General features: G+C 41.7%; 1 long non-coding RNA gene across 1 annotated transcript in view; it reads left to right on the plus strand.

The window, feature by feature from the left end:
- LOC120937683 overlaps positions 1–21,017 on the plus strand; it is a 296,867-nt gene extending 275,850 nt beyond the window's left edge. The window contains exons 6-7 of the long non-coding RNA XR_005748743.1: positions 19,247–19,349; positions 20,435–21,017. This is a non-coding gene — a long non-coding RNA (uncharacterized LOC120937683). The remainder of the gene's footprint in view (positions 1–19,246; positions 19,350–20,434) is intronic.
- The last annotated feature ends 1,378 nt before the right edge of the window (positions 21,018–22,395 follow it).

The raw sequence follows: 22,395 nt of genomic DNA on the forward strand, positions 1-22,395 counted from the left end.
GATCACCCCCATTTTAAAAATTACTTGTAAACACAGTCCAGTCTAGCTAATCACCTTCTCAAGGGCACACAAAGCCATTTGACTTTCAACTGTGACCAGCTATGGCCATTTTGATTAGCTCAGCATGAAAAGAGCTTTCCTGGAGCATTTCAGTCCATTGTAGTGCAACTAAAGTAAATAGTCAACTATGGGTGACAAGGCACGGTCAAAAGATCTCTGGGATACAGTTGTGGACATGCACAAGTCAGGAGAGATGGATACAAAAAATTCAAAAGTGTTATTAATACCTAGAAGCACAGTGAAGTCTATTATTAGGAAATGGAAGGTATTTGGTACAACCCAGACCCTCCCTGGATAAAGATATTGCTCCAAACTAGATAAATGAGCCAGGAAGAAACTGGTCAGATACAGTAGGTGAACCCGATTTTGTGTCAATCTCGCTCTCTTTCTCGGCGAGATTGAGCACCTACGAGCCCCATCGCGGGAGCCAGCGCCGAGCTGGCTTGCCGCGATGGAGACAGAGCCGTCATAGAAGCGACGGGAGATCCGACTTGGATTCCCGCCAATTCTACACGTGTGCGGCGTTTGTTATGAATCCTGAGGGGGAAGTCCCCGCCGGATTTTAAATAAAAATCCGGCATGGGTCCCCCCCTCAGGAGCATACCGGGCCCTTAGGTCTGTTATGGGTTGTAAGGAGAGCCCCCCTACGCCGAAAAAAACGGCGTAGGGGGTCCCCCTACAATCCATACCAGACCCGTATCCAAAGCACGCTACCCGGCCAGCCAGGAAGGGAGTGGGGACGAGCGAGCGCCCCCCCCCCCTGAGCCGTACCAGGCTGCATGCCCTCAACATGGGGGGGTTGGGTGCTCTGGGGCAGGGGGGCGCACTGCGGCCCCCCCACCTCAGAGCACCCTGTCCCCATGTTGATGAGGACAGGGCCCCTTCCCGACAACCCTGGCCGTTGGTTGTCGGGGTATGCGGGCGGGAGGCTTATCGGAATCTGGGAGCCCCCTTTAATAAGGGGGCCCCCAGATACCGGCCCCCCCACCCTAAGTGAATGAGTATGGGGTACATCGTACCCCTACCCATTCACCTGCAAGAAAAGTGGTAAAAACACAAATAAACCACACAGTGTATTAAAATATTTTATTTTTCTGCTCCGGAGGCCGCCCCCTGTCTTCTTTATTAGCTCTTTTACCAGGGGGGGCTTCTTCTTTGACGTCTTCGGGTGGGTGGGGGCCGCCGTCTGGTTCTCTTCCACCGCCGGGGGGGGGTGGCTTTTAAAAAAGCCCCCACCCCCCCGGCGGGTTTCCTCCGGCGTCTTCGGCGGGGCTCTTCTTCTTCCGCTATCCCGACGGGTCTTCTCCGCTATCCGGGGGGTCTCGCCGCTCTCCGCTGTTGACTCGTCGCACCCCGGTTCTTCGTCTCGCAGTCCGGTCCCTTCTTCCGTGCTGTACGTCTTCTTCCGCGCTGTGACGTCATGTTCTTCACTTCTCTTCTTCTCCCGATGTTGACTCGCCGGTCCTCCTCGCTGCAATGACGGATGCGCGCCTTGCATCGGACCTATATAGGCCTCACAGTCCCATCATGCTCTGTACCTACCCATGTGATACCTACCCACGTGGTAGGTATCACATGGGTAGGTACAGAGCATGATGGGACTGTGAGGCCTATATAGGTCCGATGCAAGGCGCGCATCCGTCATTTCAGCGAGGAGGACCGGCGTGTCAACATCGGGAGAAGAAGAGAAGTGAAGAACATGACGTCACAGCGCGGAAGAAGAACTCACAGCACGGAAGAAGACGTACAGCACGGAAGAAGGGACCGGACTGCGAGACGAAGAACCGGGGTGCGACGAGTCAACAGCGGAGAGCGGCGAGACCCCCCGGATAGCGGAGAAGACCCGTCGGGATAGCGGAAGAAGAAGAGCCCCGCCGAAGACGCCGGAGGAAACCCGCCGGGGGGGTGGGGGCTTTTTTAAAAGCCACCCCCCCCCCGGCGGTGGAAGAGAACCAGACGGCGGCCCCCACCCACCCGAAGACGTCAAAGAAGAAGCCCCCCCTGGTAAAAGAGCTAATAAAGAAGACAGGGGGCGGCCTCCGGAGCATAAAAATAAAATATTTTAATACACTGTGTGGTTTATTTGTGTTTTTACCACTTTTCTTGCAGGTGAATGGGTAGGGGTACGATGTACCCCATACTCATTCACTTAGGGTGGGGGGGCCGGTATCTGGGGGCCCCCTTATTAAAGGGGGCTCCCAGATTCCGATAAGCCTCCCGCCCGCATACCCCGACAACCAACGGCCAGGGTTGTCGGGAAGGGGCCCTGTCCTCATCAACATGGGGACAGGGTGCTCTGAGGTGGGGGGGCCGCAGTGCGCCCCCCTGCCCCAGAGCACCCAACCCCCCCATGTTGAGGGCATGCAGCCTGGTACGGCTCAGGAGGGGGGGGGGGCGCTCGCTCGTCCCCACTCCCTTCCTGGCTGGCCGGGTAGCGTGCTTTGGATACGGGTCTGGTATGGATTGTAGGGGGACCCCCTACGCCGTTTTTTTCGGCGTAGGGGGGCTCTCCTTACAACCCATAACAGACCTAAGGGCCCGGTATGCTCCTGAGGGGGGGACCCATGCCGGATTTTTATTTAAAATCCGGCGGGGACTTCCCCCTCAGGATTCATAACAAACGCCGCACACGTGTAGAATTGGCGGGAATCCAAGTCGGATCTCCCGTCGCTTCTATGACGCGCTTGCTGGGATGTGCTGTCACTATTCCAGTGAGTGTGAGATGTCGGTGAGATCTCGGCACCCTGTCGCCGAGTATCAGCGCGACGCTGTCGTGCTAAAAGCACAATATCACAAACACCTACTGTAGGCTACCAAGAGGCCTACAGCAACACTGAAGCAGTTGCAGGAATTTATGACAAAGAGTGGTCATTGTATCTATGTGACAGCAATATCACAAATTTTCCACAAATATGGCTTGTATGGGAGGGTTGCAAGAAAAAAGCCACTCCTTATGAAAGGCATCATTGAGTCATGACAGAGCTTTGCCAAAATGCACCTTGAAGATTCTGAGGCCACATGAAAAAAGGCGTTATGGTCAGATGAGAATAAATTGAATTATTTGACATCAACACCAAACAATGTCTGGCAAAAATCCAATACAGCTCACCATCCAAAAAACACCATTCCTACAGTAAAGTAATATCTTGTTATGGGGTGTTTCTCTGAAGCAGGGACTGTCAGGATAGAAGGAAAATTGATGTGGCAAAATACCATCAAATTCTTGAGGAAAATCTGCTGCCTCCTGCCAGAAAGTTGTCAATGGAAAGGGTTACCGTCCGTCCAACATGACAATGACCCAAAGCACACAGTAAAAACGACCACATGGTGGTTGAAGGAGAAAAAGGTGAATGTCCTTGCATGGCCTAGTCAGAGCCCAGACTTAAACCTCATTGAAAATCTGTGGCATGACTTGAAGTCTGCAATCCACAATTGGTCACCATCAAATTCAACTGAATTTGAGCAGATGTGCAAAGTTAGTAGAGACATATCCCAACAGACTAAAGGCTGTAAACAAAGCAAAACGTGGTTAAACAAAATACTAGGGGGTGATCCTTTTTTCCAAATCAGTGATTCTATTTTTTTTCTGACATGTTTGTGTTATATCTTTCACTTGGATGTTATAAGTTGCACTGAGTAAATACAGCTGGATAAAACAAAAACGGTATCTGTCCTCATTTCAGGCTGCAAAGCAATAACTTGTGATTATTTTAAAGGGGGGGGGGGGGGTGATTATTTTCTATACCCACTGTATGGTATGTGTACTTATCATGCACCAAATACAGTACAGTACACCTACTGTATGTTGAAAAGTGACACATGCACGAAAAATGTACAAATCCTAAATAACAAGTTGAGCCCAGGTTCACACTGAGTACGATTTGAGATGCGATTTCACATGTCAAATCGCATCTCAAATCGGCGGCAATTGTCGGCAATGGCACTGTCCTAATCGGTGCGACGCCGCATCTGCGGCTCTGCACCGATTTCAAAAAGTAATTCCTGTACTACTTTTTGCGATTTCGGGCCGCGATTTACATTGAACCCTGCACAGATGTCTCTTAAATCGCGTCCGAAATCGCGGCAAAATCGCAGCCGCGAAATCGCGGTAAAATCGCGGTTTTACCGCGATTTTGAATTCGCAGCAGTGTGAACCTAGCCTGAAGTGTTTGTGAACCCTAATATCTGTGCTTCAATGTGATGCTAATATTTGCCGTAGATGATAGGTCCGGGACATCTGTTTGTTTATTAAGGACACCTTCCACACTGCACCAGTTTATATGGCTCAAAGTTTTTACATGCCAAAACTTCCAATAGAGATGAAAAAAATAGGATGAGTGGACCTCTAAAGATCAACATTTATCCTCCTGTAGCCAAGGGGGTTAAAGCACAGATGCAACCTAAATGTATACAAAAAGTAATTCCTGATAGGTTACGGTGGACCAAAGGAAACCAACAAAGCCTCTACCAACATACTGTAAACCCTTGGAAATAATGACAAAAAAATAAATAAATATATTCTGTTTTTAAAAGCCAACACCAGCCCAAATGTTTTTTTTTATGCTGGATAGAATGTGTAGTACTACCCTCGTAGGAGCCGCTTAAATTTTGTTTGGTTCTGCACTCTGCCGCTCAACCCCAAGAACTGTCTCAACCCCTCTGGCACACCTGCTTAACAATGTTAGTGTAGAACCCAGCAACAGAAAGTGACACAATAATGAAAGAGCATATATTATATTTGCCGAGTTGTGGCAGTAATAATGAAGGAGCATATAGTATATTTACCGAGTTATGGCAGTAAATAGAGACTCACACAAGATATCAATGAACAACTTGTAAAAGTTTACTATGATGAAAAATGGTGAAGAATAACATAAAGAAATGGTGTGAATAACAGATGAATAACACAAGTATTGATTGGCAGAGATATTTGTTCAAAGCAATAATGTCACCCCGCTGTATCCAATAGCAACCAGATAAGGGTATATGTGAACAGGTGCACAGTGGAATAGATCCTCAATACTTTAATACATGTATTGAAGCACCTCCCCACTGAGGCCTCAGAACACTGCTTGCAGAATACACAACAGTGAACAAAGTAATAAAAGTACAAGTTCCAACTGTATGTTGCTAAATGTCTCCCCCTAGAGTGCAGTTCAGAGTGATACACAATTGTATAGCAGTAAAGCCCTGTGAAAGAATAAAGTATTGAAAGTTCCTCCAGTTCCAGTTTTCTTGTCTTCAGCTAGCCTAATTGTACTGCAGTGTGAGGTGGCGCACGTATTTGTAATCCAAAATAGAAAGGGAAACAGTAACTGTAGAATATGGTGGGATTGATCACTTAGCTGCAAACTTTCCCCACTTGTAATTCCTTCTGTAAGTGAACAGTACAGTACTGACCTTGCAGCATGGGGGAAAAGAAAACATAAAACCCCAGGATCCAGCTATAGAATACTCAGGTGCAATAGATTCACAGCCATGGAACTACAGGTCTCAGCAGCAGTCTGGATAGCAGGAAATCACTACATGGATAGGCAAATGCCTTCCCACCACTCTGCATCCCAGCTGGCTGTGGGCTCCATCTGTGTATATGGCACCTCCATGCTGTGCTGTTCCTCCCGGTGTGCTGGAAGGCAGGTGGCTTCAAAAACTCTGAAGCACTGGTTGGTTCTCCTGCTTGATCAGCAGGGCTGCTCACAAGGAGCCTTCTGGGGCAGGTGATCCGCTCTCTGCTATAGGCCGCAGGCTCTCCCAGCCCTGGGCACACAAAGGCCTCTTGCTGGTTGTTGAACGGCATCCAGAGAGAAAGAAAGCAGGCCACGCCTGTCCGTTTATCTGCTTACCCAGCCGGCTGTGCTGTGACTTGGATTTGTGGGTTTGTAGCTTGGCATTGTGGGTTTGTAGTTCCCAGCCTGATTTAACAACATGGGTACTTCCTCATTGTCCTAAATATCCCACAATGCATAACTGTTTTTCTTAACCAGAAGGAAATATCCTGATAAAGTTTAATGGCCACTAGAGGGAGCCAAACCCTTTGTAAAGAACAATACATTTCTTAAATGATAACTTTGGTAGTAGACCTGTGCTACACATGGAAAAGGGTTAGAGCATCTGACAATTTTCAAATGCTATCTGTGTCCCCTTGGAGAAGTTTTCACCTAACTTCCTGTTCTCAGTGGGGACAGCAATAAACGCTTGTTAGAGCTTTGAACCCTTACCTTCTTTACTATTTTTTTTTCTTTTTACTTTTTACATTTTCATTGCTGTCTGTGCTAGCAGATCTTCCATTGAGCAAATTTCCCATTACTTTCCGTTCTATCTGACATCAATCACCAGGGCAGGAAGCAGGATACAATTTCCACAATGGGGACACAGACTGCAATACACACTTGACAGAACTTTTCACCTTTTTATTTCTGCCTGTTTACCTCTGTTCACTGCTTTTCTGACAGTAAGTGAGGAAAAATCTCTAGGACAGAGAACAATAAAAAGTTGGTGGAGAGCATAACCCTAATTTTACCTCGTTCTCCCCACCCTGTTGTGGAAACTCCTGCATACTCACTAATGTTATAACTTTTGCACCAGGTAATGTGTAATTCTAAAATGTTAAAAAAACAGAAGATATATATATATATATATGTGTCTCATGGGCTTGATTATTATGATATAATTGTAATATAATTAACATCAACACCATCTTCCAAGTTGTAAAGTTTGTTAACTTTCTGGGCAACTACCATAGCTGCATGTTTAAATCTAAAGGGGTTGTAAAGCCTTGTGCTTTTTCACCTTAATCCTTCCTATGCATTAAGGTGAAAAAACACCCTGCACAGTCCGGCCCCCCTGAGCCCCCACTTTACTTACCCCGAACTTCCATGGGCGTGATCCCGCGTCGTTCTCCCCACGGCTTCTCGACTCTTGATTGGATAGATTGATAGCAGTGCAGCCATTGGCTTCTGCTGCTATCAATCAAATCCAATGATGCGGCCGCTGGGGGGCGGGGCTGAGTCATACACTCAGCGGCTATGTACGCCGAGGGTATGACACGGAAGAGCACCCGCAAGGTAACCCCCTTGGGAGAGAGCTTCCCAGAGGGGGTTATCTATTGCGGGGGGCCCCAGAAGAGGACGATCGGGGCCACTCTGTGCAAAACGAACTATAACTGTATGGCCTCGTACACACGGCCGAGGAACTCGACGTGCCAAACACATCGAGTTCCTCGGCCAGTTCAGCCCTGAAGCCGCCGAGGAGCTCGGCGGGACGAGAGCTCCCATAGAACAACGAGGAAATAGAGAACATGTTCTCTATTTCCTCGTCGAGCTCCTCGTCGGCTTCCTCGGCCGAAAGTGTACACACGATCAGTTTCCTCGGCAGAATTCAGCCAGAAACTCGGTCGGAAGCTGAATTCTGCCGAGGAAACTGGTCGTGTGTACGGGGCCTAAGTATTACATGTTTGTTATTTTTTTTTTAACGCATTGTATCACTTTAATTCAGCATAAAGCAATGACATTAGTTGTTGTTTTATTTGAAAGCCTTATGTCCTCATATAGATTGTAAAAGCACTAGGCCCACAAGTCATATCTTTATTTAATGTAGTGCAAGTGAAACTGTGCTTTCATATTGTGTTACTTCCAAAATCATACATCTCTATAACTAAATGATATGTAACAGTTCATCAGCACTGAAAATTATAGACATGTGTGACTACTAGTATTATGATAAGATCTCAGTAAAAAAAAAAGAAAAAAGAAAAGCTTAGAAGCTATTTCATGCATTTCCACTTACTGTGGACCCCATGCTGTCATAGATACAGCTATGTTGGTTTCTCAGTTTCCCAAAAACCAAACTAAACAAAACTCACGGTTATTTATGAATTTTAAAAACAAGATATTGCGATGAATATTTACAAACCAATTTACAGTTTTTATATTTTGGCAAAAAATTTGGATTTGTTCACATATAAACTAACATAAGTTTTCGTTTTTATTTCTGTCAGTATTTCAGTATTTATAATTGTACCTTAACCTAACGGCGATATACGTCGGCAGAATGGCACGGCTGGGCACATAGACGTATATATACGTCCTCTGTAAGAGCCCAGCCGTGTGTCCGAAGCTCCGTGACCGCGCCCACGGGTTCCGCAGACCCGTTCGACACGGGTGTCCAGCGATCAGGTCACAGGAGCTGAAGAAAGGGGAGAGGTGAGTCTAAACACACCTTCCCCGTTCTTCTCTGTGGCAGTGTCACTGATCGTCACAGTACGTCTGTTCCCTGTTATAGGGAACGACAATCAGTGCCGTCACACCTACAGCCACGCCCCTCTACAGTAAGAATCACTCCCTTAGAGCACACTTAACCCCTTAGCGCCCCCTAGTGGTTAACCCCTTCACTGCCATTGTCATTTTCACAGTAATCAGTGCATTCTTATAGCTCTTTTCGCTGTGAAAATGACAATGGTCCCAAAAATCTGAAAAGTGTCCGACATGTCCGCCATAATGTCACAGTCACAGAATTGCCGCCATTACTAGTAAAAAAAAGTTATTAATATAAATGCCATAAAACTATCCCCTATTTTGTAAACGCTATAAATTTTGCGCAAACCAATCGATAAACGCTTATTGCTATTTTTTTACCAAAAATAGGTAGAAGAATATGTATCGGCCTAAACTGAGGAAAATTTGTCGCTCTATTTTTGTTTATAGCGCAAAAAAAAACCGCAGAGGTGATCAAATACCACCAAAAGAAAGCTCTTTTTGTGGGGAAAAAAGGACACCAATTTTGTTCGGGAGCCACGTTGCACCACCGCGCAATTGTCAATTAAAGCGACGCAGTGCCGAATCGCAAAAAGGGGCGAGGTCCTTAACCTGCATAATGGTCCGGGTCTTAAGTGGTTAATGCATTTATTAAAGTTTTGCATTAACATACTGTATGCATTTTGCAGAACATAACTTACACAAAATGTATCCTATTACATTAAATTAAACATTAAAATTCATGTCAAAAACTTTTATTTGTCCTTTTTGTTCATTTTTATTTTGGTTCACTATATTTGTTTTTAATCCCAAACTTTTTTTTGTTGGGCTTTACTAGGTGATGTCTAGTCTACTTGATTTATGCGGCCAACACAACTGCCATCACTCACTTCAGTGTATTTTGTATAAAGCTAAAAAAAAAATATCAGTATTCTATAGTAATCCTTTTGAGCCCTTTCACACTGACAGCGCGTGGCGTTAATTTTAGGGGCACTTTACCATTTTTGAGGCGCTTTTCGACCGCTAGCGGGTGCTTTTAACCCCCGCTAGCGGGCACATTTAACCCCTGCTAGCGGCCGACGTGCGCGGCCCTGGAAGTTCAATGCTTCCACGCATGCGTCGAATCACTTAGACGCATGCGAGGGATGGCAGCCGATCGGACTTGTCCGGTGAGTCTGTACAGACGACCGAACAGGTCCGACGGACAGGCTTCCAGCGGACATGTTTCTTAGCATGCTAAGAAACATTTGTCCGCTGGAAACCTGTCCGATCCGCCAGAAAATTGTCTGGTCGGACGTACAGACGACCGAACATGTCCGCTGAAACTGGTCAGTGGACCAGTTTCAGCGGACTTGTTCGGTCGTGTGTACGGGGCCTAAGGCTGCATTCACACCTAGGCGACAAAACGCCTGAAGCGTGACGCTCGATACGCTGGAGGGGCGAATTTGCACTGATGTCTATGAGATGGTTCACATCTCACGCCGAACGCCGAAACGCTGTACGCCTGCCGCCTGAAAACAAGTTCCGAACCCTTTTTTTCAGGCGGCATTGGCGTTCGGGCATAGACATCAATGTTAATTATTTGTAAAAAAAAAAAAGTAAACTAATCGCGGCAAAATACGCCGCGTACGCGGCGTTACAATGTGAATGCAGCCTAATAGTTTAAAATGCACTTGTAATTTGTAAACTTTCATATGCTACAGAATGGGAAAGCCCCATTACAGTACTTCAATGGACAGAATTGCCGGATTCATATTTGTGTATGGTTGTAATAGAAGTGATTTCACGTATCACATAATGGCAGAAAAATATACTTCAAATTCTTGATTTTCTTAAGCAAGTAAGGCTTTGAAAAGTGTGTGACAGTCTAAATTTGTATTGGTATGTTGCAATCTGGTTTAATATTCTCCAATCTATGTTGTTTGTGGAGGGGATTTATATACAAAGAGAAAGAAATACAACAAGGAGCATTTAAAAGACTGGAGAAAACAGAATGCAGAGCAGCTGTGCATGGCAACCAGCTTTTATTTTCAGAGCTTAACCACTTAAGCCCCGGACCTTTAGGCAGCTAAATGCCCAGGCCAGGTTTTGCGATTTGGCACTGCGTCGCTTTAACAGACAATTGCGCGGTCGTGCGACGTGGCTCCCAAACAAAATTGGCGTCCTTTTTCCCCCACAAATAGAGCTTTCTTTTGGTGGTATTTGATCACCTCTGCGGTTTTTATTTTTTGCTATATTTTGCAGTAAGGTAAAGGAAGCTATTTAGCTAAAAAAAAAAAATTTCCTTTAGTGATCCTTTAACCCCCCTGGCGGTATCCCCGAGCGTGACTCGGGGTTGATTTTTTCTACCAAAATCGGTAACCCCGAGTCAGGCTCGGGGTAGATATGCAGAGCCTGCAGCGTGCGCTGGCTTACCTTGTCCTGGATCCAGCGATGTCACCGCGCTGTGTGAGCGAGCGGGACCTCGCTCGATTCACACAGCGTCCTCCTGTGCCGCCGATCTCCGTTCCCTGCGAAGTTACGACGCACGGGAGCGGAGATCGGCGCCAAATTAAAAAAAGTAAACAAACACTATACATACAGTATACTGTAATCTTATAGATTACAGTACTGTATGTAAAAAAAACACACACACCTTGTCCCTAGTGGTCTGCCCAGTGTCATGCATGTCATTTTATATAATAAAAACCTTTTTTTCTGCCTGCAAACTGTAGATTGTCCATAGCAACCAAAAGTGTCTTTTTATGTCAAAAATGATTTTAGATCAGCTAGAAAACAGCGATAATAATAATAATAATCACTTTCAAAATTGTGCGATAGCGATTTGTGGGGAAATTCGTCATAAAAAAAAAAAATAATGACAGCAACAATTCTGCAACTGAGCAAATTTCAGTGATTTTGAGTTGATTACATTATTGAATAATTTTTATTTTAATTATATTATTACTTGTTATAATTATTTATAATTATTTATTATATTATAATTTAAAATTTTGTTTTTAAAAAAATGTCATACCCGGGATGCCTATTAGATTCTTGTTTGGTCAGATTTAAGTGAGTTATTCCTAAAAATCACAGGCCTACAGTATAAAACACCAAATTTCCTTGCAAATAATTGTACCGCTTTCAGCATGTTTTTTCAGACAGAATCATACCGCCAGGGAGGTTAACTGAACAAGTTGAGGCTAAAAACTGATTGGTTACTATGTACTTCAGATTCTGTCTTCTCCAGTTTTAGTAAATTCCACTCATTATGTCTAATAATTAATTTGATTGCACGATGTCAGTTCAAGCCAGTGTGACACTCAACTTTACCACTGCATGCTTCATATAAAGTCCCAACCTTTCTTATTTGCATCAGTGTGACACTATAGCATTAGAAATGGTTACACCCAAAGCCTCTTTACTAGAATTTGTGTGTATTAGAGGTAGAAAATGATTGATTGAAACCAGCAATATAAAGTTATTTTTTTCCCAAATTATTATACACTGGGCCCATGTTGACATATTTTACAAGATTAAACCATTATGTTTTTATAGTCTCTCTAAGTTGTATTATTTCAAAGTATTTGATGAGCCTATGTAAATGAAATTTAGAGCATAGTAATAGAACAGACAGGTACAGAAGCTAGCTAGAAGGGTCTCAAAGAAACACAGGATACGTGTTTCAGTGGCGGTGCATCCATAGAGGGCGCAGGAGCGCCGCCCACTCTCGCTCCTTCACCGCCACTGAAAAACAATACATAGATTCATGCATTGCATGAATCTATGTATTGTCGCCACTGCCCACTATTCAGATGGCTGGCCCCCTGGTGAGCACCAGCCATTTTAATAACGGCAGCTGGTTGGCTTTGGAAGTGTCTATCAGAGCCAGCGGCTCTGATAGGCTTTCCGATTACAAGGGTTGGAATCGGCTTCCAAATTGTTAACCAGGGGACGCAGGGGGTGCTATAAACAAAAAATTCTTAAAAATGTATTCAGTTTAGGCCAATATGTATTTTTCTATATATTTTTGGTAAAAATAAACATATATTGATTGGTTTGTCCAAAAGTTATAGCATCTACAAAATAGGAGATAGATTTTTGGTATTTGTATTATAATTTTTTTTTTACTAGTAATGGCGGTGATTAGGGATTTTTAGCGGGACTGCCACATTGTGACAGATCGGACACTTTTGACACTTTTGGGGACCAGTGACATTATTAGAGTGATCAGAGCTAAAAATATGCACTGATTACTGTATAAATGACACTGGCAGGGAAGAAGTTAACACTAGGGGCGACTAAGGGGTTAAGTGTGTCCTAGGGAGGTGCTTTCTAACTGTGGGGGGAGTGGACTGACTGGGAGTACAGAGAGATTGCTGTTCCTGATCACTAGGAACAGACAATCTCTCAGTACTCCCCTGTCAGAACAGAGATCTGCTTTGTTTACATGTATGCAGATCCCCATACTGCCTATCTGAGTAGCGATCGCGGGTGTCTGATGGACCCACACATCGGGTTCCCCACTGCGCAGTGCGCCCACAGTGTCTTGTGCACGAAATGGCGTAAGGGTATGTCGTTTCACGCAATAGGGCTGTCCTGCCACAGTATTTATGTGGTGTGCGGTTCTTAAGTAGTTAAAATCACTTTAAAAATTTTCTTTAAAGCATTCTTGCATTGATACATGTCCCTCAGGGCAGTACCCGGGTCCCCGCACTCTTTTTATGGCCAATAACTTGCATATAAGCCTTCAAAATGGGCACTTTTGATTTTTCAAGTTTGGGTCCCATAGACTTTAATAGGGTTCGGAGTTTGGGTCTGAACTTTTGCGATGTTCGAGAGTTCCTGCGTGAACCAAACCAGGTGTTCTGTTCTGCCCAACTCTAGTCAGGTACACAAGACAGGAAATGGAAGCAGAACCAGAGAAGCTAAGCAAGTATAGACTGATGCCTTGTACACATGATCAGAATTTCCGATGAAAAAAGTCAGCCGGAATTTTTTCATCGGATATTCCGACCGTGTGTGGGCCCCATCTGACTTTTTTCGTCGGAGTTTAGAAATAGAACATGTTTTATTTTTTTCCAATGGAAATTTTAATCGTCTGTGTGGAACTACGCATGCTCAGAATCAAGTCGACGCATGCTCGGAAGCATTGAACTTAATTTTTCTCGGCTCGTCGTTGTCTTTTACGTCACCGCGTTTTGGATGGTCGGAATTTGGTCTGACAGTGTGTATGCAAGACAGCTTGAACGGAATTCCGATGAAAAAAAATTCCATCGGATTTTATCCCATCAGAAATTCCGATCGTGTGTACAGGGCATGAGGGCTCGTTCACACCAGCATGCACACAATGGGGTTGATTTACTAAAGGCAAATAGACTGCAGTTGCTCCAGAGCTTAGTAAGTAAAGTAAATCTTAATTTTTGCAGAGTATACCCAATCACGTGCATGGAATTTTTTTTAAAAACAGCGTGCCAGATTCACAGCAGTAATACGCCGGCGTATTTTCAAATTTGCCGCGTCGTATCTTGATTTGGAATCCTCAAAGCAAGATACGATGGCTTTTGGCAAAGATCCGACAGGCGTACGGCTTCGTACGCCTTCGGATCGTAGGTGTAATTTTCCGGCGGCCACTGGGTGGAGTTTGCGTCGTTTTCCAGCGTCGGGTATGCAAATTAGCTGTTTACAGCGATCCACGAAGGTACGCGCGTTCGTCGCATTCTCTTACGTCGGTTTTTCGCGTCGTAAAGTTAAGAGTGCTATTTAGATGGTGTAAAATTACACCATCCATGTTAAAGTATGGCCGTCATTCCGGCGTCGAATTTTACATTTTTATTTTTTTGCGTAAGACGTCCGGGAATACGAAAGTATGTTACGCACGTCGCCGTTCAAAAAACACGTCGGGGCGCCGTAATTTCACGCAAAGCGCGGCGGGAAATTTCCAACCGAAGCATGCGCAAAACATTCGGCGCGGAACGCGCCTAATTTAAATGGTACACACCCCATTTGAATTAGGCGGGCTTGCGCCGGACGGCTTTACGCTACGCCACCGCAAGTTTACAGGCAAGTGCTTTGTGAATCAAGCACTTACGCCGTAAACTTGTGGCTAGGTAACGTAAAGGGGATACGTTACGCCACCGTAATTATTCCTGAATCTGGCCCAGCATCTTTGCTTGCGCATGATTGGATGATGAAAGACAGCAGCGTTTCGGCTCATTTACTAAGTTCTGGAGCAACTGCTCTTGCAGATTCCATGTGCATCAGTTTTAGTAAATCTCCATTGCTTGGCTTGCCTTTTTAACCTTGTTTAAATGAAGCAAATATAACTATTTGCATAACAGTACATTGTGACATGGTGTTGCAAGTTGTATTGCGCTGCACTGCAATAAAATGTATGCCTGCATTATTTTATCGTAACGCATATGCACTATACAAAGCAAGACTTTCTGCCTTGTCTTTGCATTTGGACTGCATTGGTCAATGTTACACAGTGCAGCTCAAGAAGGCTGGTGAACAAGCCATGGAGTTGGTATGGTAGCAGGACTAGATAAAGATAGAAAAGGAAGCAGAATCAGAGGCCCTAATGAGATAGAGAATCAGCAGACTGAAAAATAATCCAACAACTGTCCATTTTAGGACAAGAAGAAATAAGGCAATAATGGTACACAGGACAAAGATGTACACGGCAGGAAGGAGAAACAGGATTAGATGGGCTAGGCTCGAACACAGTAACATGATCTCAGGATAAACAAGCACAAAGGCAGGGTCGTAGGCAAGGATACACAGGAAGTGACACACTGTCCTAGGAATCTGTGCAGTAATCTTAGCGATTACTCTATAACTAGCACAGAAGAGGAGAGATGGTAGACCTATAACACAGAAAAAAATAAACAAATACAAACTGACTCAAAAGCATAATGAAAACAGGTGGTAGAAACGCAGAGGTCACAGGAACAAATACAGCTGGGTGTGTAAGCAAGGGTACACTGGTTTAAATGCCATGACAAACCTTGATGATGAGTAATGTAATTGGCATTGTTGAAGTATTCTTCCCTTATTTATGCTTGACTTCTTATCTTACAGAATTGGTGTGTTTACTTGCCATGTTCTATAAAATAAGAAGTCATGCATAAACACGAGAAGCATATTTCAGCATGGAAATATTTGTCCAAAATTAATAATTAATAAAAAAATGTTGCCATGTACCAGCATTTACACAATATCAATAATTGATTAAAATGTTGTTTTCTTGTTCCATCAATTACACATAATTAATAATTGATTAAACATTGTGCTTGTCATGTTGCAACATAATGTTTCAATGTTTTAGTTTATTTAGAAATAGATTTGATATGGTAAATTAACCAAATAATCTGTATGTTTTGCACATTAGTATTATTTTTAACACTAATGTATGACCATAAAGAACCACACATACTTTTCCTTGTCAAAATATTTTATTGAATAGTACATAAGTAGTGCATAAAGTAAATACAATATCATACAGTCAGGGGTGAGAAGCTCAATGTTAATTAATTGAGAATGTAATAATAACTATTAAATAATATTGAAACAAGATCGATTAAAACTTTAGAAGGTATTTACAGTTCTTCAAAAGGTGTCAAGCCTAGAGGTATTGTAAGGCCCCTTTTACACGGACGGATAGAATGGTGCTTTTAGCTGAGGATTTGCTAGTTTTCGACCGCAGCTAAAAGCACACAATGCTTTCCTATGGCCCCATTCACACACAACGTTTAGCTGCGATTTCGTTGCATGCGGTTTGGTGCGAATAGAAAAAATAGAATTGAATGTGTCCAGGTGCGATTTAGCGCAGCTATATGCACTTAACCGCAGCTAATCGCAGTCTTTTGTGTCAACTGCGGATAGCAGCGTGAGAAAAAAAAAAAAAGAACAGGAAGCATATCATATAAAAAAAAAAAAAAAAGTTGCTATGGAAATGACTACCGCAGCTAAACGTGGCCGCATGTAACCGCACGTAATCGCAATGTACAAATGCAGCTAATCGCAGTACCCGGAGCCTTGAATTTCACAGAAAATGTACATGCTTTTAACTGCGGCAAAACTGCCGTCCGTGTGAAAGGGGCCTTAGAGTAACCTTCTTATTTGCGAAGAACCACAAATACTTTTGATGAGTTACAGTAATTCACTTATTGCAATACAGATTGTTAATCCATAAAAAATTCATAGACATGTAGTTAAAAGTCAACATATCACCAACTTATTTGACCACGAGTAGGATACCCTGAGATTTGTTTTTAATCAGATCCTTTTTTATTGAAAATAAAGATAACATTTTCATTTAACAACAAACATATCATATAACTGACAGGACACAGACATATCCATTCTTGTAGCCAGCCGGCTACATGTTGTATGTTTTCATACTGAATATAAGGCAACATTCCATATAAAATAAAAATACTTATTCTAAAAACGTATACCTGAGTCTGTTGTCATTAAGCTACGCTATGTTGTGTGTGTCCTTATTATATCCTACCCCCGACGCTGCTCCAGGTCCTGAACAAAACCATTGAGCGCGACGGGAGTGCCACACACCCCTGAACAGCGGGGGTGTGGATCACAGTAACAACCATTGGGTAAACAAAACAGTACAGTCTACCACTGCAGAGCAAGATACAACCACATAAAGCACACCAATGCAGTTTAGGTCATACATGAAGCTGTACTGCATTACTCTCTCTGCCATACCCTGAGATATTTAGCCTTGTGATGCCGTACTGATGTACCCCCAAATGACTGTGAAATAAAGGATGTTACAATAGAATATTATATGACACCAGGAACCCAGATATACTGTAAATGTGCTTAGCAAGCCCAAAACACTGTAAGAATTATAAAAGCAAATATATTTTTCAAAAACTTTGACCCATCAGAAAACTATAAAATATATTACTAGATACAGACACATCTGTCCTGATTACAATGCTATGACCCAAGCCTGAATTCTAACACTTCCTTTTCTTCAGAATAGGCTGTGTATAGCATATCATTAGTACTGCAATTGATACAGCATTACTTACAACAGTAGTTAGTGCGGAGCACAGCAGTATAGGATCTGTGCATGCTTCCAGGATCCTTCTCTCAATATAGACAGAAGAACATGTGGAACAAGCTGGAAGATCCCCACCACCTCCCGTCACCCTCTGGTGTCTCTTCAGGCTCTCAGGTCCCGGCGGGGAGCCCAGCAACCAATCGGACAGTTGCGCCAGCTTACAATAAAGATGTTTGCAGACCAGATCGCGATGAGCATTTTCATCACTTTCGCTTTTAGGGCAGCTGTAAAAACTGCCTTTTTTTCTGGAAAGCATGAGATCAATACTTTTCTATAATCTCATGCTATTAGGGGTGGAGAAGAGATCCGGGGTCTTAAAGACCCAGAAGTTTCCATATAGAGGACTTGTCAAATAAGAAAAATGAAAGGGATAGTGTAAAAAAAAAATGTTAACATAATAATAATAATAAAAAAAAAAGTAAAGTGCCCCCGTGCTCAGGGAACAGAGGCAATTGCGTACATAGGTTGCGCACACATATAAATGATGTTCGCATCATACTAGGAGGTATTGCCACAAACGTTATAGGGAGAGCAATAATTCTAGTGCTAGACCTCTTTCACTCTAAACTGGTAACATGTAAAAAAATGTAAAACATCACCTATGGAGATTGTTTAGTATCGTAGTTTGTGCACAATTTTAAAGCGTGACATGTTAGGTATCTGTTTACTTGGCGTAACATCATATCTTATATATTAAATGGGGGTATATATTGTGTTTTTTTGCATTCAAATTCATTATTACAGTGTATTTTCCCCCCCAAAAAAATAGTGTTTAAAAAACTGCTGTTTGAATATAGGCGTACGCGTGACATAAAAAAAAAATTCTACCATTTTATTCTCTAGGGTCTCTGATAAATATATATATATATATATATATATATATATATATATATATATATATATATAAAGATTTTTATGCTATAAAGTTACTTAGAACCCCCAAACATTATATATATATATATATATATATATATATATATATATATATATATATATGTGTGTATATATATATATATATATATATATATATATATATATATATATATACATAATGTTTGGGTTCTAAGTAACTTTATAGCATAAAAATCTTTTTTTATATATGCAAACAAAAAGAGGCAGAATAGGCCTGGTACAAGGCCATATGATCTACGTTATTTAACATCCATGGTTTTGAGGCTGGTAATATCTATAGGTAGAGGTACCTAAAGTGAGGAAACAAGGAAGGTAAATAAGAAAATTAAAGTAAAGGATTTTCTTTTATGCTTCCCTTTATTTGTATAGATTAGGAATGCCTTCCATTAGGGCAAATACAGTACATACACCGTTATGTACAGTTTATTCACTCTGCAATAATTGACATTTAAAGCATAAATCCAGACAAAGTGATAAATGCAGAGCCCTACCAGACAGCAGACGTGGATTAGTGACCTGACTTTTCTCTATTACAGTTAAGTACTGTAGCCTTGTAATGCCTCTGTACTCTGCATGTGATTGAATGGTGAAGGAACAGCAGCAGACTGAGAGTTATACCTCTGATCATTCTATTTTCTCCTCCTGTCAGAATGCTCCTTAACAGCTCATATATACTGCAACGCACTTGATGGCTGCTAGTGTTGCTCCACAATCTCCAAGTCAGATACTACTGAATAGGGGAACATGAAGTCAAATTCATGTATTTATGTATGTTGAATTTAAAATTACATATGCATATTTGATTTTACATACACTTTAATATACTTCATCTGTGTATCCAGCTGTTTGTCTAGAGTTGTGTGTTTTGACAGTTGCTTATTTTTAATGCTTAACTTAATATAAATGATGTAAGATCAATTTTAAGTCCCCTCTTTCTGTTTTCTAGACTTCATTTCGAGATCTGTAATGCGTGAAGAAGTAGTGATTGCTTTAAATTCCCATCAGTGATAACAATGAAACAGCCTAATATGAAGCAACAAGAAAAAAATGTAAGTGGTAAGAATAGCTGTCTGTCTCTTTTATTTATGTTTTATTTTTGAGGTGACTATTTAAATAGAGATGCAAACAGAGGCAAATCACATCAAACCACATAATATGACAAGCTCATGGTAACAACCATTATAATTCCTGCATTGTATTGCGTAACTTAAAAATGGGCCTGAGTACAAAAAGGACTGCAGATATTACATTTATAATTAATGTGTAAAATACATTTATCCACAAGCATTTAAAAGATTTCCATGCATATTGTAACTCTGTATCCAGAATCAATTTTGTGTTTAATTGAGAATATATGACAACATATTGTAAAATACTAAGTAATATATACATCAAAATGATACAACTGTTGCAATAATTTTTTTCCCCCTAAAAGCCTCAAACTTCTAAAGGCATAACAAGTATCATCACAAACACCATGACTGTGGTTAATGTTCTGGATTTGAGTACAAAATGTACTGCGGGTATTATATTTATAATTAATGTGGTAGTTAGTCCACAAACATTTAAAAGTGCACATCCCCATGCAGATTGTAACTCTGCATATCTAGAATCTATTTTGTGTTTAAATGAGAAGTATCATTACAAAAACCAAGACCATGGTTTTTCCCCTAATGGTTTGATGCATTTTGAGGTATAACAAGTATCATCACAAAAACCGAGGCCATGGTTGTCACAACAGAGACAGTTCCAATTTTGAGGGATCTGTGCCCCGCAAACAAATGCTCTCTGTGTTCCTCGCACTGAAAGAAGAATTTTTATGTTTAGTCTCTTTTTTATTCATTTTCAAAAAGTACAGAAAACAGCATACGTATGCAGAAACACATACAAAGAAGGTGGTGTACAAATAATTACATAAATGAGTATTAGAAGAGAGTATGATTTTCTAACATGGGAAATAGCAATTGTTTTAAGGCTGACATATAATAGAAGCATTTTTAATGTGGTAATAAACCCAAACAAAAATGTAATATATTACAACTTACCATTAGCTTAGCATTAGTATTCTTTTTTTTTCTATGTTCTTTTTTCAATCCCCTGGTGATCCCACCAATAACACACTTCTTGTCTTAAGGTGCCTCTACTCCAATATCTCCAGACAGTTTAGGGAGAAACGTGGAAAGGATCCAAGTGGATTGATTTTTTTATTGGAGAGGTGGAGACATCATTAAGATATTTCAAGAAAAGAGACCAAATGGATATGTGAGCTGGATACTTTTCAACCAGGGGGATTGAATATTGATATTGATCTAAACTGTTTTTGACACATTTTTGACACAATTTAAAATATTTTTTTATTATATGTATATCTTTTTTTAATATTAAGAGAGCTGTATAGATATGTGAGAGTCATATTTAGGTTGAGGTCTGCTTTAATTAAGACGTCTCCTTAAGAGATTGAGATTACTGACGAAATATGAATAGTTTAGGAGTTAAATACTATGCCTGGTTCTTACCTGTAGCTATTTGCATTTTATAAATGTGGCATTAAGATTAATGCTTCCCATGTAAATACAGTTTAAATTTTAGACGAATATTTGATGGATTTTTTTTATGTTGCACAAATCATTAGTGTGGTTGATTATTTTAGAGTAGAAGGTAGAGCTACGTTTTTAATATGTGTTAAGTCTCTCTAAAAGATCATGAAATTTAAAAAAAGATACAGATCATGAAATGTAAAAAAAAGATACAGAAGATACTACAGATTAAGAATAGATATGGGTGTGAGTTATTACCGGTAAGTCCGGTTCAGAAATGTAGTAGTGTAGTGGTCATCAACCCTGTCCTCAGGGCCCACTAACAGGCCAGGTTTGCAAGATAACTGAAATACATCACAGGTGATATCATTTGCTGATCAGTGATTGCCGTAGTCTAGTCTGCATCTCCCCAAGGTAATACATAAAATCTGGCCTGTTAGTGGGCCATGAGGACAGGGTTGATGACCACTAAACTACTACATTTCTGAACGGACTTAATAATTCACACCCATATCTATTCTTAATCTGTAGTATCTTCTGTATCTTTTTTTTACATTTCATGATGTGTATCTTTTTTTACATTTCATGATTTTTTAAAGATTGGTTGATGACCACTGGCTTTGATGCCGCTGTGTGTATTGGTGTGGAAAATCAAGTAGAAATTGGTAAAGGATATATAAATGACAGCGGAATGGGGTGCATCCAAACCATCTCTGAGACTGTAATTACAACAAAATGCATAGGGAAGGGCTGGTTTGGAGGTGACATAATCCCATGCAGCCACTCGAAGTTCTTAAGTGTATATGCGGTTTGTCTATAGTGTTGGGACACTAAATGTGAGTGCAATTAGTTTTTTTTGTTTTTAAATAAATAAAGGTTTTACATGATGGAGTACTTTTTTTGTTCTATTTTTACGGTCTCCGTTGATGGGCCTGGAGGTTTGGAGGGAGGAATTTGAGGGACAAGTTGTATTTCATATTGTGTGGAAGAAAGTGGATCCTGTGCCTATTAAAATGATATAAGATTCGAGATGGTGATTATTACCTCTGGTGAGTTGCTAATTTGGAAATTGGTGGACAGGAGGTGTGAGCAGTGTGGAGGAGTACTAATTGTGGAGAAGCTTTTTGCCTGCACTATTGAAACACACGTCACTTAGTCCTGATGGACTTTTATTACACTGGACACTTCACAGATTTTATGAAATTTTGTTGACACTGGACATTTAATCATGTTCATGAATTTTGATGTTGATGAAATTAAAGTGGCTGTAAATCCTCACATATGCCTAGTAAAGTGACTGGCCTCAGGTGATACGCAGAGATTAAACAAATCCTCCTACATATGTTGTAGCTGGTTATCTGCTGTCATCTCTTCTCTGTAACTATTCAAAGCTTGGGAGCTGAAATTATACTCTGCAGAGCACAGTGAGGAGAGCTCTAAGAGCTGATTCGAGGGAAGAGACACTCTGTGGGCTCCCGGCTGTGACTTCACAGTCGGACGTGCATTGCGCATTCGCGATCCGCGCTGCATGCTATGAATGGCCGGGCAATCTTCTGGG

This window comes from Rana temporaria, chromosome 4 (genome assembly GCF_905171775.1).
Source record: "Rana temporaria chromosome 4, aRanTem1.1, whole genome shotgun sequence".
Lineage (NCBI taxonomy): Eukaryota > Metazoa > Chordata > Amphibia > Anura > Ranidae > Rana > Rana temporaria.